This window comes from Oryctolagus cuniculus, chromosome 2 (assembly GCF_051225735.1).
Source record: "Oryctolagus cuniculus isolate XC-2025 breed Fujian yellow rabbit chromosome 2, ASM5122573v1, whole genome shotgun sequence".
Taxonomy (NCBI): Eukaryota; Metazoa; Chordata; class Mammalia; order Lagomorpha; family Leporidae; genus Oryctolagus; species Oryctolagus cuniculus.
Window position 1 is genome coordinate 67,766,892 of NC_142868.1, and position 13,272 is coordinate 67,780,163.

Consider the following 13,272-nt stretch of genomic DNA (forward strand, 5'->3'; position numbering starts at 1 on the left):
CTGGCTGCAGAGCACGGGATTCGTGGAGTCTGTGGAGGAGGACAAGTCCTCGCCCTGCAGGGAGAGTCCCGACATCTTCAAGGTCCGGGTGTCAGACGCGCAGTTCCGGCAGCCGGCAATCAGATTCAGTACCTGCGCCACGCCTTCTCGTCGCCTGTCGCAGCGGCCGGTTGGGAGCTGCCTCTCCGGCCTCAGCGTCATGAACGAGCTAGCGAAGATGGGTGACCCGAACCTCCTGGGGATGGTGCAGGAGGAAGGTAAGGAGCCCGCCGGCGGGAGGGCGGGGCTGCGCGCGTGGACTCCGCCGTCCCCAGCGCTGAGCCCCGGGGGACGTTGGTGGACCTGCGGCCAGCGCCGGGGACGTTCGCGGCGTGGCGTCCCCGCGCGAGACGGGGAACCGCAGCGTAGACCGCCTCTGACTTGAATGTGCCTGGGATGGGTTTAGCTCCCACGATTTGCTTTGCCGCTCCCACGCGCCTAGTACCTGCGTTCTGTGACTCCCTCGAGTCGGGGACACCCTCCTTGCTCCCTTGTGTGCTGCAGGACAGCTGAGTACTTAGGAGAGGCCAGGCTAGCGCGCTGGGCACGTGTGCTGTGGTGCTCGGCCCCTGAACCACCCCAAAGCAGAAAGGGTCTCCCAAAGGGAGCCGCGCGGTAAAGATCAGGACCGCGATCCCACGTGCCACGGAACTGGCCCTCACTCCTTTAGCCTCTCTGCGGATTACTGATAGTGCTTTCAGATGCTTGTTAATCATGCGAGGGCTGACTTTAAGATCTATCAGTTTAAGATGCTCATGCACTTGGAAACGGTGCTGCTTTTACAGGTCAGCTTTAACTGGACCTGTAGTGGCGTTGAAAGACATTTGTCTGTTGCTTGCTGAAGACTTTGCTCAGATCTGTGTTCTGTGGTATCTCGTTTCGTAGACACATTTTCCTAAAAATGCACATTTTTCAGTGGCCTTCTGTTGGAACTCAGTTGTTTCAATGACTGTTTTCATGTCTTTAGTTTTAGTTTGAAGTCCAGAAACGATTTGTTAAAGGGATAAACAGTCTGAGCATGCTCTTACTATTCAGTCTTCAGTGGCACCAAGAAATAGTTGTGTTATTGCATACTTTTCCTCTTTTTAAGCAGCTTCACTGAGACAAAATCTTCACATCATAAAATCCACATTTAAATTGTAGCTTCCTGTTTCAGTATATTTGCAGTTTTGCAACCATCACCATAAAGTAATTTTAGAAAATTTTGTCACCCCAAATAGAAGACTCTTAAGGCAGCCACTCCCCATCCTTCCCACCCTTAGCTCCAGGCACTCCCTAATCTATTACTGTTTCTGTAGATTTGCCTATTCTAGACACTTCAAGTAAATTGAATCATGCAACATGTGGTTTGTAGTAACTGCTTTTTTCTCTTAGCCTGTAGATTTTTGAAGTTCATTCATTGGAGTTTGTAATAGTGTCTTTCAATTGCCAAGTAACTTTCCCACTGTAGAGATATACCACAGCTTATCCATTCATCAGTTGCTGGACATTTAGGTTATTTCCACATTTTAGATAACTATGAGTAATGCTGCTGTGAACATTCATATCAAATTCTTGTGTCAACATATGTTTTCTTTTTTAAGATCGATTTATTTATTTGAAAGTCAGAGTTACATACATAGAGAGAGACAGAGAGGCAGAGAGAGGGAGGCCTTCCATCTGCTGGTTAGTTGACCTCAATGTCCAGAGCTGCACTGATCCAAAGTCAGGAGCCAGGAGTTTCCTCCAGGTCTCCCACGTGGGTGCAGGGGCCCAAGGACTTGGACCATCTGCTTTCCCAGGCCAACACAGAGAGCTGGATCAGAAATGGAGCAGGCAGGTCCTAGAACCAGTGCCCATATGGGATGCTGGCACTGCAGGCTGTGGCTTTATCTGCTGCACCACAGCGCCATCCCCATCAACATATGTTTTCATTTTTCTTAGGTTATACTTAAGAACGAAATTGGTAGATTGTGTGGTAGCCCTGTATTGCACATTTTGTGAAAGTGCCAACCTACTTTCCAAGTGTCGGTATTTACATTTCCACCAATAATGGAAAAGAGTTCCCATCTCTCTACATCCTCACTAACAGTTGTTTTGTCTGCCTTTTTTTTTTTAGTATAGCCATCCTAGTAGTTGTGAAAGCGTGTCTCTAAGTGACTTTGGTTTGCATTTCCTTGGTGACTAATATGTCAAATATTTTCGTGTATTATTGGGTGTTTATTTATCCACTTTGGAGAAATGTCTATTCAAGTGCTCTGTTTTAATTTTTCTACAATTGATTTATAATAACTCTCTCTGTTCCATATTCTGATCCACTATAGACATATAGTTTGCAGATATTTTCACCTTTTCTGTGGGTTTTCTTCCCTTGTTCTTCATGGCATGACTCTATGCACATTCCCCCTTTTGAAATAAAAAAAAAATTTGAAGAGAGAAGGAAATAACTTTGACTAATGCCTGCTGAATGATGTAGTAAATGTGCATTAATGCCTTTGTATTCACCAGATATGCATTCCAAGCTGTCTAGTGGATTCCTGAAGCCACGGATAATACCGAACCTCATATACACTATGTTTTTTCCTATACATTCATACCCATGCTACAGATTAATTTATAAATTAGACAATCAGGGGACAGCATTGTGGCATAGCAGCTAAGCTGCCACCTGCAATGTTGGCATCTCAAATTGGAGTGCTCCTCCTCCTTCTCCTTCTCCTCCTCCTCCCCCTCCTCCTCCCCCTCCTCCTTCCCCTCCTCCTCCTCCTCCCTCTTCTTCTTTTCCTGATGACTTTTTTTTTGTAATTTCAATAACCTGAAAATCTAAATTTGTATATTTAAAGCACTCAGTAATTCCTTATAATCACTTCTGAGGTAAAACTATGAAAGATAGAGATACATATTTTTCATTGAAGGAAGAGTAGAAATGAAGATGTATACTAAATAATGTTCTCTGCATGGATTTCAAGTGTTTTTCTGCACCAAAATAAACATATTTTAATTCATGCTTTCATGAACTTTGGAGTACCCTCTTGTGTTACCAAAGTCACATTTGAAGATTAAATGACAGAGTTAAACAGTTGATTCACTTGTAATAAGATTTCTTTTCATAGATATCTTAACTTGTAGACAAATTAATGAACGGTTTCTAGGTTTTATTACATTGTTTTTAAGTCTGTTTTCTTCACAATGGAACACATAAGCAATACATGACCTCAATTGTTTATTTTCTTTCTTTTTTTTTTTTTGACAGGCAGAGTGGACAGTGAGAGAGACAATTGTTTATTATTCTCTACTAATTTTAAAATTGAAATTTTAAGGGTTAAATGTAATAGAACACTTAAAAGGCTACAAAAACAAACATTACTAGTAAAATAGTTTTGCTGAAATTGAACTATTGACTGGTTAACATTTAAGGAAATTCATATTTGAAATATTCATTCTTTAGCTGATTTATGATACAGTCACCATTGGAAAAGAAAGTCTAGGAGTTTAGCTTTGGAAAAGGCAGTTTAAATATTGAATGTTTAAGTTGCCTACATCTTAACAATTACATTAAGCACTGTGTTTGACGAAAAATCACCTGCTTTTTAGAAATGTGGATCTTTATTTTCATATAAAATCACAGGCCATGTAATGACAGAGACCTGAGAAACACATTGCTAGGTGTTTTTGTCGTGCTAACATAAGAGTGTCCTTAAAAAAACAAGTGGTATAGCCTTCTACACACCTAGACTACATTATGATCTTAGGGGACCACAATTATATATGTGGTCTCTCATCGACTGAAATATCAATATATGTCATGTGACTGTACTTAAATTTAATTTTATGCTGCTGGTAGAAGTTGTAAGCTGAGAAGACCATCTGGTAAATACAAGGGCTATTTTTGGGTTCTGGGTTTGCTTGAGTGTGTATTCTTAGTAATGTGCTCTCTGAGTTGTTCGGTTGGCTTTTGTTTTAGCAAATATTTGATGATTCTCACAGTGGATTGGTATGAAACCCTTCATATCTCTGGTTTCCAGCTTACAGGCAGAATGTAGTTATTTCCATTCATGTTAAAGGAAGCTGGAGGAATCATAAGACGTTGATTTAGAGTTGTTGGCTTCAAATCCTGCCTCTTCAGAGGTTTTGACAGAGGTTTGGTAATTATATACAATTATTGCATTTTTATACTCTGAATGAGTGTGAAAGTGTACCTCAGTCTATGGAATGTGACACCAATTGCTTACGTGTGTGGCTGTGTCTGTAAGAGTGAGCTAATGAACCATATGCATGTGTGAGAGTGAGCGTAGTGTGTAAGGAAATAAATCTGTTCTCCTGAATCTTTCTGCTTTTCAGAAAAGGATACAATTTACAAAGTTTGCTATTGGTGGCTCTCCAGGTTTGTGGTAGACAGAGGTGTAACTGGGCCAGGTGCCCAGAGAGGGCTATAGTCAAAGTGGTTTGGGAGCTGGTACCAGGGTAAACCAGAAGGATGAGGTTTCAGGCAAGGTCTGAAAGGAGGATATCTAAACTGATATATAAAAAATAAGCAAGGGTTAGTATGGGAAGAAAGCACTTGTTCGTGGTAGGGAAAGGATTCAGTAAAGTTAAAGTGTAAGAGGAGAAACAGTGATGAAAATAATTGGAAGGATATATGTTGTCTGCTTTCCACATTCTTTTATTTATTTATTTATTTGACAGGTAGAGTTATAGACAGTGAGAGAGAGAAACAGAGAGAAAGGCCTTCCTTCCATTGGTTCACTCCCCAATGGCTGCTACGGCCAGTGCTGCGCCAGTCCGAAGCCAGGAGCCAGGTGCTTCTTCCTGGTCTCCCATGTGGGTGCAGGAGCCCAAGCACTTGGGCCATCCTACACTGCCCTCCTGGACCACAGCAGAGAGCTGGACTGGAAGAGGAGCAGCTGGGACTAGAACCCAGTGCTCATATGGGATGCCAGCACCACAGGCAGAGGATTAACCAAGTGAGCCATAGTGCTGGCCCCTCCACATTTTTAAGTAATCACATTGCATCAGATTCTGATAGCAATTTGAAAATATTTTTTCACTTAGTTTTATGTTAAGTGGAGCAAAGTTAGAGTCAATGCTTGCATTTTTTCTTCTTTCTCTTTGCAAAAATAAAATTGTAAAACACTCTATTGACCTAGTAGTAGTTGTTTGATGGTTGTGTGCTTGAACTCTATTTTGTTTAGTGTATTGTTCTTCCACATAAGAGTGATCTTTTTTGTCCTCAAAACAATAAAAGATCCATAAGTTAATGCTCAAGTGTTAACACCTTTAGTGACAAAGCATTCATTCTTTAGAATACTATTCTTTTACTGTTCTTTATAAGAGTGTGTTAAATTGGTTTCCTTTTCATTCATCAATCCAATGAGAGAGAACCAGGACACTGTGGAGTTTTGAGTGGCACATCCAGGAAGTATTAATGGAGAAAATGCTTTCATGAAAGCTATATGTGATGTCTTATGCTTTTTTATTTTTTGTTTGTTTGAAAGGCATAGTTAGAGAGAGAGACAGAGAGATCCATCATGCATCACTGTTTCACTCCCCAAATGGCTGCAACAGCCAGAGCTGGCCTGGACCTAGCTGAAGAGAGGAGCCAGGAGCTTCTTCCTGGTTTCCGATGTAGGTACAGGAGCCAAAGGACTTGGGCCATCCTCTGCTGCCCTCCCAGGTGCATTAGTAGGGAGCTGGATCAGAAGTGGAGCGGCTGGGACTCAAACCGGCGCTCATATGAGATTCCATAGCACCAGCCTCAAAGGAACGCGTTATCTTATTTGATACTCATGCAAACCTTTGTGAGATGGACATTATACCATTTATATGATAATCAAGCTTTGAATTGTCCTCATATTCTTGGCCACAGTAAGCTAGGGAATGTTTCATTTTGTTTTGTTTGGGCATAATCCTGAACCATGTATTATAAGGGTCTTGTTAATACAGGAGATAGGATATTTGTGGGCAGCTGGAAGCCTCTGCTGTCTTAATCACCCACCATTAAGGACCCTCACCATTTTATCAAATGCCATCTTCTTAAGTGAATCAAGCCTGTGAGTATTCAGTCTTTTTTGTTCCTCAGCTTCTACATCTGAAATTTGATGAGAATTTGTTGGAAACTTTTATCCAAATATTCTCAGTGCTTGTATGTATCCGTCACTGCACTGCCTCAGCTCCTGTCTAGTTCACTGTCATCTCTCTTGTAGTTCACTTCAGTAGTTTCCTAGTTTGTCTTCTTCCTCCATTCTTATTTCCTCTTAACCCATTCACTATTCAGCAGCTAATACTTTTGGTGAAGGGTAAATGTAATAGAGTTGAAAACCTGTTTTTCGGTTTGTTATTTCACTCAGCAAAAAATTTAGACTCATTTACAAGGCACTCAAGGCTGTCTACAAAGTATCTACTCACAACTTCTCTGGCATCTTCTCACTACCCCCAGATTATCTTCATTTCTTTGAACATCTCAAATTGTTGTGATTTGAGCCTTTATTTGTATTCACATGATTTGCTTCTTTCAACATTTAGGTCTTAGTGTAAATTTTCTTCTTGGGGCTGGCACTGTGGCGTAGCAGGAAAAACCACTGTCTGCAGTACTGGCATCCCATGTGGGTGCAGGTTTGAGTCCCGTCTGCTCTGCTTCTGATCCAGCTCTCTGTTATGGCCTGGGAAAGCAGTAGAGGATGGCCCAAGGGCCCTTGCACCCATGTGGGAGACCCAGAAGAAGCTCCAGGCTCCTGGTTTCGGATTGGCGCAGTTGAGGCCATTGCTGCCAATTGGGGAATGAAGCAGTGGATGGAAGACCTCTCTCTCTTTCTCTCTCTGTCTCTCTCTCTCTCTCTGCCTCTGTTCTCTCTCTGTGTAACTCTGACTTTCATATAAATAAATAAATCTTAAAAAAAATTCTTTTTCAGAGAGATTCTCATCCGTAAACACATTCCTTTTTTTTTTGTCTTTCTCTTTCTTCATCTCTTGAACTTTTTTTTTAAAAAAGATTTATTTATTTGAACGTCAGAGTTACAGAGAAGGAGAGGCAGAGGTAGAGAGGGAGAGACAGATTTTCCATCTGCAGATTCACTCCCCAAATGGCTGCAATGGCCAGGGGTGGGTCAGGCTGAAGCCTCCAGGAGCTTCCTCCAGGTCTCCCACATAGGAACAGGGGCCCAAGCACTTGGGCCATCTTCCTCTGGTTTCCCAGGCACATTAGCAGGGAGCTGGATCAGAAGTGGAGCATCCAGGATTTGAACCAGTGCCCATATGGGATGCCTGCACTTTAGGTGGTGGCTTTACCCATTATCCTAAAACGCCGGCTCCCATCACTTGCACCTTGAAGCTTTCTGAACAGTTTGTCTCTTTATAACATCATAATTTTTGGGGTGTCTCCTATATAGATTTGTCAATTTCTTGATATTAAAGAATCAACAAATGTAAGTCGTTATCATCACCATCAAATATATTGTTTTGTTGATGACTGAATGTCCGACCTGTGAAAGGTCTGAAAATTTACTGTACTTGAAAGTTAACAAAGTTACTCATCGGTACTGGTAGAGACATGAGAAACCTGCATAAGAAACAAAGCACGGTTTACTACAGCATTAACTGTAGCCAGATTAGCAGCATTCTTGTACCTATGTGGCTATAGATGATCAATATTCAATGAGTGGCTGGCGCTGCGGCTCAATAGGCTAATCCTCTGCCTGCGGCGCCGGCACACCAGGTTCTAGTCCCAGTCGGGGTGGATTCTGTCCCAGTTGCCTCTCTTCTAGGCCAGCTCTCTGCTGTGGCCCGGGAGTGCAGTGGAGGATGGCCTAAGTGCTTGGGCCCTGCACCCCATGGGAGACCAGGAGGAGCACCTGGCTCCTGACTTCAGATCAGCGAGGTGCGCCAGCCAGTGGCCATTGGAGGGTGAACCAACAGCAAAAAGGAAGACCTTTCTCTCTGTCTCTCTCTCTCTCTCTCATTGTCCACTCTGCCTATCAAAAAAAAAAAGTCTATAAAAATTTAAAAAAAATATTCAATGAGTAATGTAATGCCTGCACAGGCAACAGCTTGCAACAAAGAGAGAAACTCTGAGCTTTTAGTGAATTTGGTCAGTAATTTGCTTTAGAGGGAGCTACTACCCCCGTGTTTCTAGACTGTAAGCACATGAGCCCTTTGCTCAAGAACAGTCTACCTTCTCTGTCTTCAAAGGCTGCGCACTCTCCAAAATCCTTGAAAATTATAGTCTAGATATTCCAGTACAAGGATGTGCACAACTGTGAGAAACCCAAGAATTGTCTCCTAACAACATCTACCCGTAAATAATTAGCTGTAATTTACTTTGGTTTTGGACAGTTAATTTTAATATTGTATTCCTTGGAGATTTAACCTTGTTTTTTCATATAATTATTACTTATTCAGTCTTTTCGTGAAACATGTGACATGATTACACCACAATGTATTTATCCATTCTTCTACTGCTGCATTTTTGAGAGAATTTTGGTATTACAAATATTCCTAACAATGCTATTATGAATATTTTTATGCTTTTCTATAGTGTTCTGATACACATTATTTCTGTTGAGTTTTCACTAAGACAGCACTTTTGAACTTTGTGGTCTCAAAGAAGTTCAAAAGCTTTTATTTATTTTTATTGAAAATTAAAATAGGCACATTTAAAATTTATTAAAAGTAATAATTCCATGTTAGCATAAATAATTTCTAAGATAACAGTTATATTCTCAAAAATGAAACAAATATAATATTGACATTGTTCACTTCTTTGAAAATCTATAATCCCTGGCCTAATGGAAGGGTAGATTCTCATATCTTCCTTTATATTGTCTGTTGTGATATGTTGTTTTGGTCCAACTAGTTAAAGAAAATTGCCTACTTACAGATATATAATTGAAAAAGGAAGAATAATTTTAAAAGCTTTCAAATAATTACAGATATTCTTCTTTGATACAATTGCACCAAAACTCAAACTAATAATAGGTTCTTAAAAGACAGATGTAATGAGAAATTTGAAGCCATCTAAATAAACTTTTCATTTTCTGCTACATTAAAATCCACTGGTCTCTTACTTTAAGGACATTTTTCACCAGTGTATGATTTTGTAACATCATATGCTAATTACTTAGAAAATGTTAGTTCACTAAGTTAAATAGATCTGCCAAATGTTGACATATTTCATTATAAAATATCAAAAAGCCACATGACATCATTGCTGTCATCTGGAAAGTCTTGGGAAAATTTCATGGTGACAGATAAAGTTTTTTAAATTTAGAGCTTTCATTTAAAATTCAAATTTTATCACTGACAATAAACACTCTTTGCTATTTTCTATGAAGAATCATGCTGTTAATTTTTGAGAAAATAGCTCCCAAATAATGAAGATTGCATAATAAAATATGTCTACTGGTCATATTTTCTTTTTCTCTTTTTATAAATTTTGAATTTGTTTATTCATACTTTGAGTTAAAATTGTGTGACATGAACTCTGATATTTTACTTTACAACACAAAGCACTTTTTCTTTCCTTCCCTTCCTTCCTTCCTTGGCTTTGTGTCGCTCCCCGTCTTCGTGGAGGAACGACACAGGATCCTGCGCTGTTCTTTCGTCTGCTCGGCCCTCCCCGGGTTTGCTGCTGGTTCTTCCCGGGTTGGCTACTGTCCCTTCCACCTCCGTGGAAGGGCAGTTCCCCCTGGCCACATTCCCCACTTCCGCAGGGGAGCAGCACACCGCCGGCCGGCTCTCTCGGGGGCTGCACAGGCGTTCCCCTTAGATGTTCCCCTTAGATGTTCCCGGTGCATGCCGTCTCCCTCCCCCTTTATAGTCCTCCTCCGCCAATCCTAACTCGGCTGCCCACACGCCGAGTACGCTGCTCTCCTCCAATCAGGAGCAAGTCCTACAGTTTATTGGCTGAACTGGAGGCAGCTGTGCAGAAGCTGTTTTCTTCTCTCCCAGCGCCATATTGTGGGAGAGCAGATGCATAGAATAAGTCCTAATTCCAGTAACTTAGTCCAGTCCGGATTGCTCCCCACAGCTTTGTTTTTCTTCCTCCTCACCTCTTTCTAGATATTGGAGTACCCATGGTACAATCCTTAAGGCTTTTCTCTGTCTTCATTTTCTCTGTCTTCCTTCAAGCTTCAGAGTTTCATGGCTTTTATAAAAAAAAAAAGGTTTATTTGAAAGGCAGAGTTACAGAGAGGAAGAAACAGAGAGAAATATTCCATTCACTCACTGCCAGGTGCCCCAGCAATCATATTAGATGCTTGTGTCACAGCTGATGACTTAACCCACTATGCCATAAGGCCAACCCCCACAAAGTACTTTTTTTTTTTTTCAGGTAACAGTAGTTTGGAATGCAACAGGAGTACTTCGAGCATACTTCCTATTTCTTTATAGATTGTTAAGAAGATGTATATTCAAGGTGAAGGTTTAGGAAATTAAGCAGTTTTTAAATAAATCATCTGCTTTTTCTTTTAAGATTTTTATTTATTTGAGTTATAGACAGTGAGAGGGAGAGACAGAGAGAAAGGTCTTCCACTAACTGGTTCTCTTCTCAAATGATTGCTGCAACGTCTAGAGCTGGGCTGATTCAAAGCCAGGAATCAGGAGCTTCCTCTAAGTCTCCCATGTGCATGCAGGAGCCTAAGCACTTGGACCATCTTCCACTGCTTCCCAGACGATAGCAGAGAGCAGGATCAGAAGAGGAACATCCAGGACTAGAATCCGTGGCCATATGGGATGCCGGTGCTGCAGGCAGAGGATTAACCTACTGCTCTAGCCCCTGAAAATTAAGCATTTTTACTGTTTCCTCAAGGATGGTTTTAAGATATACTAGACATTTAGCTCTTCTTTCTACTGAGGATGCATGATGATGAATATAGTGACTTGTTTCAGTTGGCACCACTGCCATCACATAATGTATCTCTTTTGGGGTCTCTGTTCCTCTAATATTATTATTTATTATGAATACAAAGGCTATTCTCAACTGCTTGTATTTCCTTAACATTTTAGAATTGTTTTCTCACACTCTTTCTTGAAAACTTGTTGCCATTTGACTTGGATTAAGTTAAGCCAATAGATAATTTAGCCTACATTTATTCCCTAACCGTATTATATTTTGTAATCATGAACCGATTATTTCTTCTATACCCTTTTTTGTTAAGATTTATTTTATTTACTTGAAAGGCAGAGGTACAGAGAGGGGAGAGACAAAGAGAGATCTTCCATCCACTGGTTCCCTCCCCAAATGGCCATAATGGCCAGGGCTGGACCAGACCAAAGCCAGTAGGCAGAAGCTTCTTCTAGGTCTCCCATGTGAGTGCAGGGGCCCAAGGATTTGGGCTATCTTTTTCTGCTTTCTCAGGCACATTAGCAGGGAGTTGGATGTGAAGTGGAGCAGTCAGGACTCAAACTGGCACCTACATGGGATGCCACAATGCCACTCCCTCTTCCATACCATTTTCCAGAGTTGAATTTCATTCACTGTGATGATATTTGGCTAAAAGTATACATTGTGATTTAAGAAAAGTTGATTATTTTTGTCACATTTCTCATTTATAATATATATAATGTGTATATACAATTCAATGCGTAGAATGTGAAAGAAAAAATTGAGAGAATATGGGATTGGATACGCCAGAGATTATTTTGATAAGAGCACACCTATTTTTTATTTATTTATTTATTTATTTGAAAGGCAGAGTTACAGAGACAGAGGCAGCGAGAGAGGGAGGTCTTCCATCCACTGCTTCACCCCTCAAATGGATGCAACAGCCAGAGCTGGGCCGACCCGAAGCCAGGAACCAGAGCTTCTTCTGGGTCTCCTTGAACCAGTGCCCATATAGGATGCTGGCACTGCAGGTGGCAGCTTTACCTGCTATGCCACAGCGCTGGCCCCTGGCACACCTATTTCTAATCCAAGAAGAAATGTGTTTGAAATTTTTAAAATGGCAGTGTCTTCAACAATGACTTCAGTTACCCATGTGACATCATATTCATTCTTCATTCCCTAAGCACATAATGCATCTCCACAGATAACTCTATCACCTTTCTAACAGCAATACTATATATTTATTGTAATCCTTTGTTTTCTTTATTTACATCATAATTTTACAAATTTTTATGATCACCAAATCTAATGGTTTGAGTTGAACTTTGTTTATAACTCTTAGAGATGATATAGTTAAATACATTTTGGACTTTTGAAAGTCACATTTGAAGAGAAAAGACAATGAGGCATTGCCTTCAAATTTATGAATGAAAATGGAGATGTCCATCTCTATCCCATTTCAATGACTAGAAAATCAGCTTTTTTATCATAATGAAAATTAATGAAATGTCAAATAAGCTACTTGCAAAGAAAAGGAAGAACTTAGCTCCCAGTTTTGAAGGTTCAAGGGCATTGTTTGGTGCCTCTTTTGGTGTAATTCTGGTGTATATTACTTCTGGTGGTACATGACCGTGATGGAAACTTGCATGGGGGAACCAGAAATTTAGAGAGGGGAGGGTCATCTTGGTCCTTTCTATCTTAAATTTTAACAACCTTCTCAATTAGAACTGAAGGGTTTTACCAAGGGGCCACCAAAAAATTGCCTCACATCCTCAGTGACCTAAGGACCTCCCACTAGACCTCACCTCTCATAGCTTTCCTCAGCTTCCAACACCACCATCCTAGGGATCAAACCTCCAATTGCAGTAGAATCCTAGGTGACAGCTACACCAAAACCATAGGAAGTCCCAACTTAATGTGATACTGGGAGAAAAAAGAGAAAGTTTTTAAAAAGCATCGCTTAATATGGAAGTTTCACAAAACAGTACCTGCATCTTAGCTTTATGTTGATGTGGTGGTGTTCTTGGCATCCAGAGTAATGGAATGACGATGTTAGTTAATGGTATTCTATCAAAGACAAACATAAAAAGAGCTATCAGTCAGTGTATTTTTCTCTAGTAAATATAATGTTGCAGTGCTTGCTAATTAAAGACAATCAACCCGGAAGGTGTTATACTAACTGGAAAATATTCATCTTGCTGCTTGTTGCCTTATTTCATGCAGTTCTGTGTATCATCATTATGACTTCCTCTCCCTTTCTCTAGGGAAATTTACAGCCATCACTTAGAGCTTTAATGAGCTTATATAGCTTTGCCATGGAATCAGTGACAGGGAGTATCAAAAAATCTGCATGTATTATTTTGGTAACTTGTAGCAAGAAGAAAAAAATGTCTTTTTTGGGGACCCAGTTAGGCTAATTCAACTTACCTCAACCAAGA

At 40.7% G+C, this 13,272-nt stretch overlaps 2 protein-coding genes and 1 long non-coding RNA gene across 28 annotated transcripts in view; 1 reads left to right on the forward strand and 2 right to left on the reverse strand.

Annotated features, from left to right (window-relative positions):
* LOC127482619 (centromere protein U) overlaps positions 1-13,272 on the reverse strand; it is a 131,554-nt gene that overhangs the window by 59,777 nt on the left and 58,505 nt on the right. The window lies entirely within an intron of this gene.
* Positions 1-13,272, forward strand: part of LOC149127798 (anoctamin-5-like) — an 85,129-nt gene that overhangs the window by 848 nt on the left and 71,009 nt on the right. The window contains exon 1 of one of the 19 annotated variants that reach the window (XM_089325635.1): positions 2,806-4,163. The exons of 16 other annotated variants lie outside the window; for them this stretch is intronic. The gene's annotated coding sequence lies outside the window, so the exon portion shown is untranslated. Of the gene's footprint in view, positions 1-2,805; positions 4,164-13,272 lie in introns of those variants that run through there. 2 more of the 19 variants (XM_089325636.1, XM_089325637.1) reach the window with 2 other exon arrangements.
* Positions 133-2,789, reverse strand: LOC149127799 (uncharacterized). Its single transcript, XR_016229021.1, has 2 exons — positions 485-2,789; positions 133-235 (listed from the first exon to the last, which is right to left on the reverse strand). It is a non-coding gene; the product is annotated as an uncharacterized LOC149127799 (long non-coding RNA).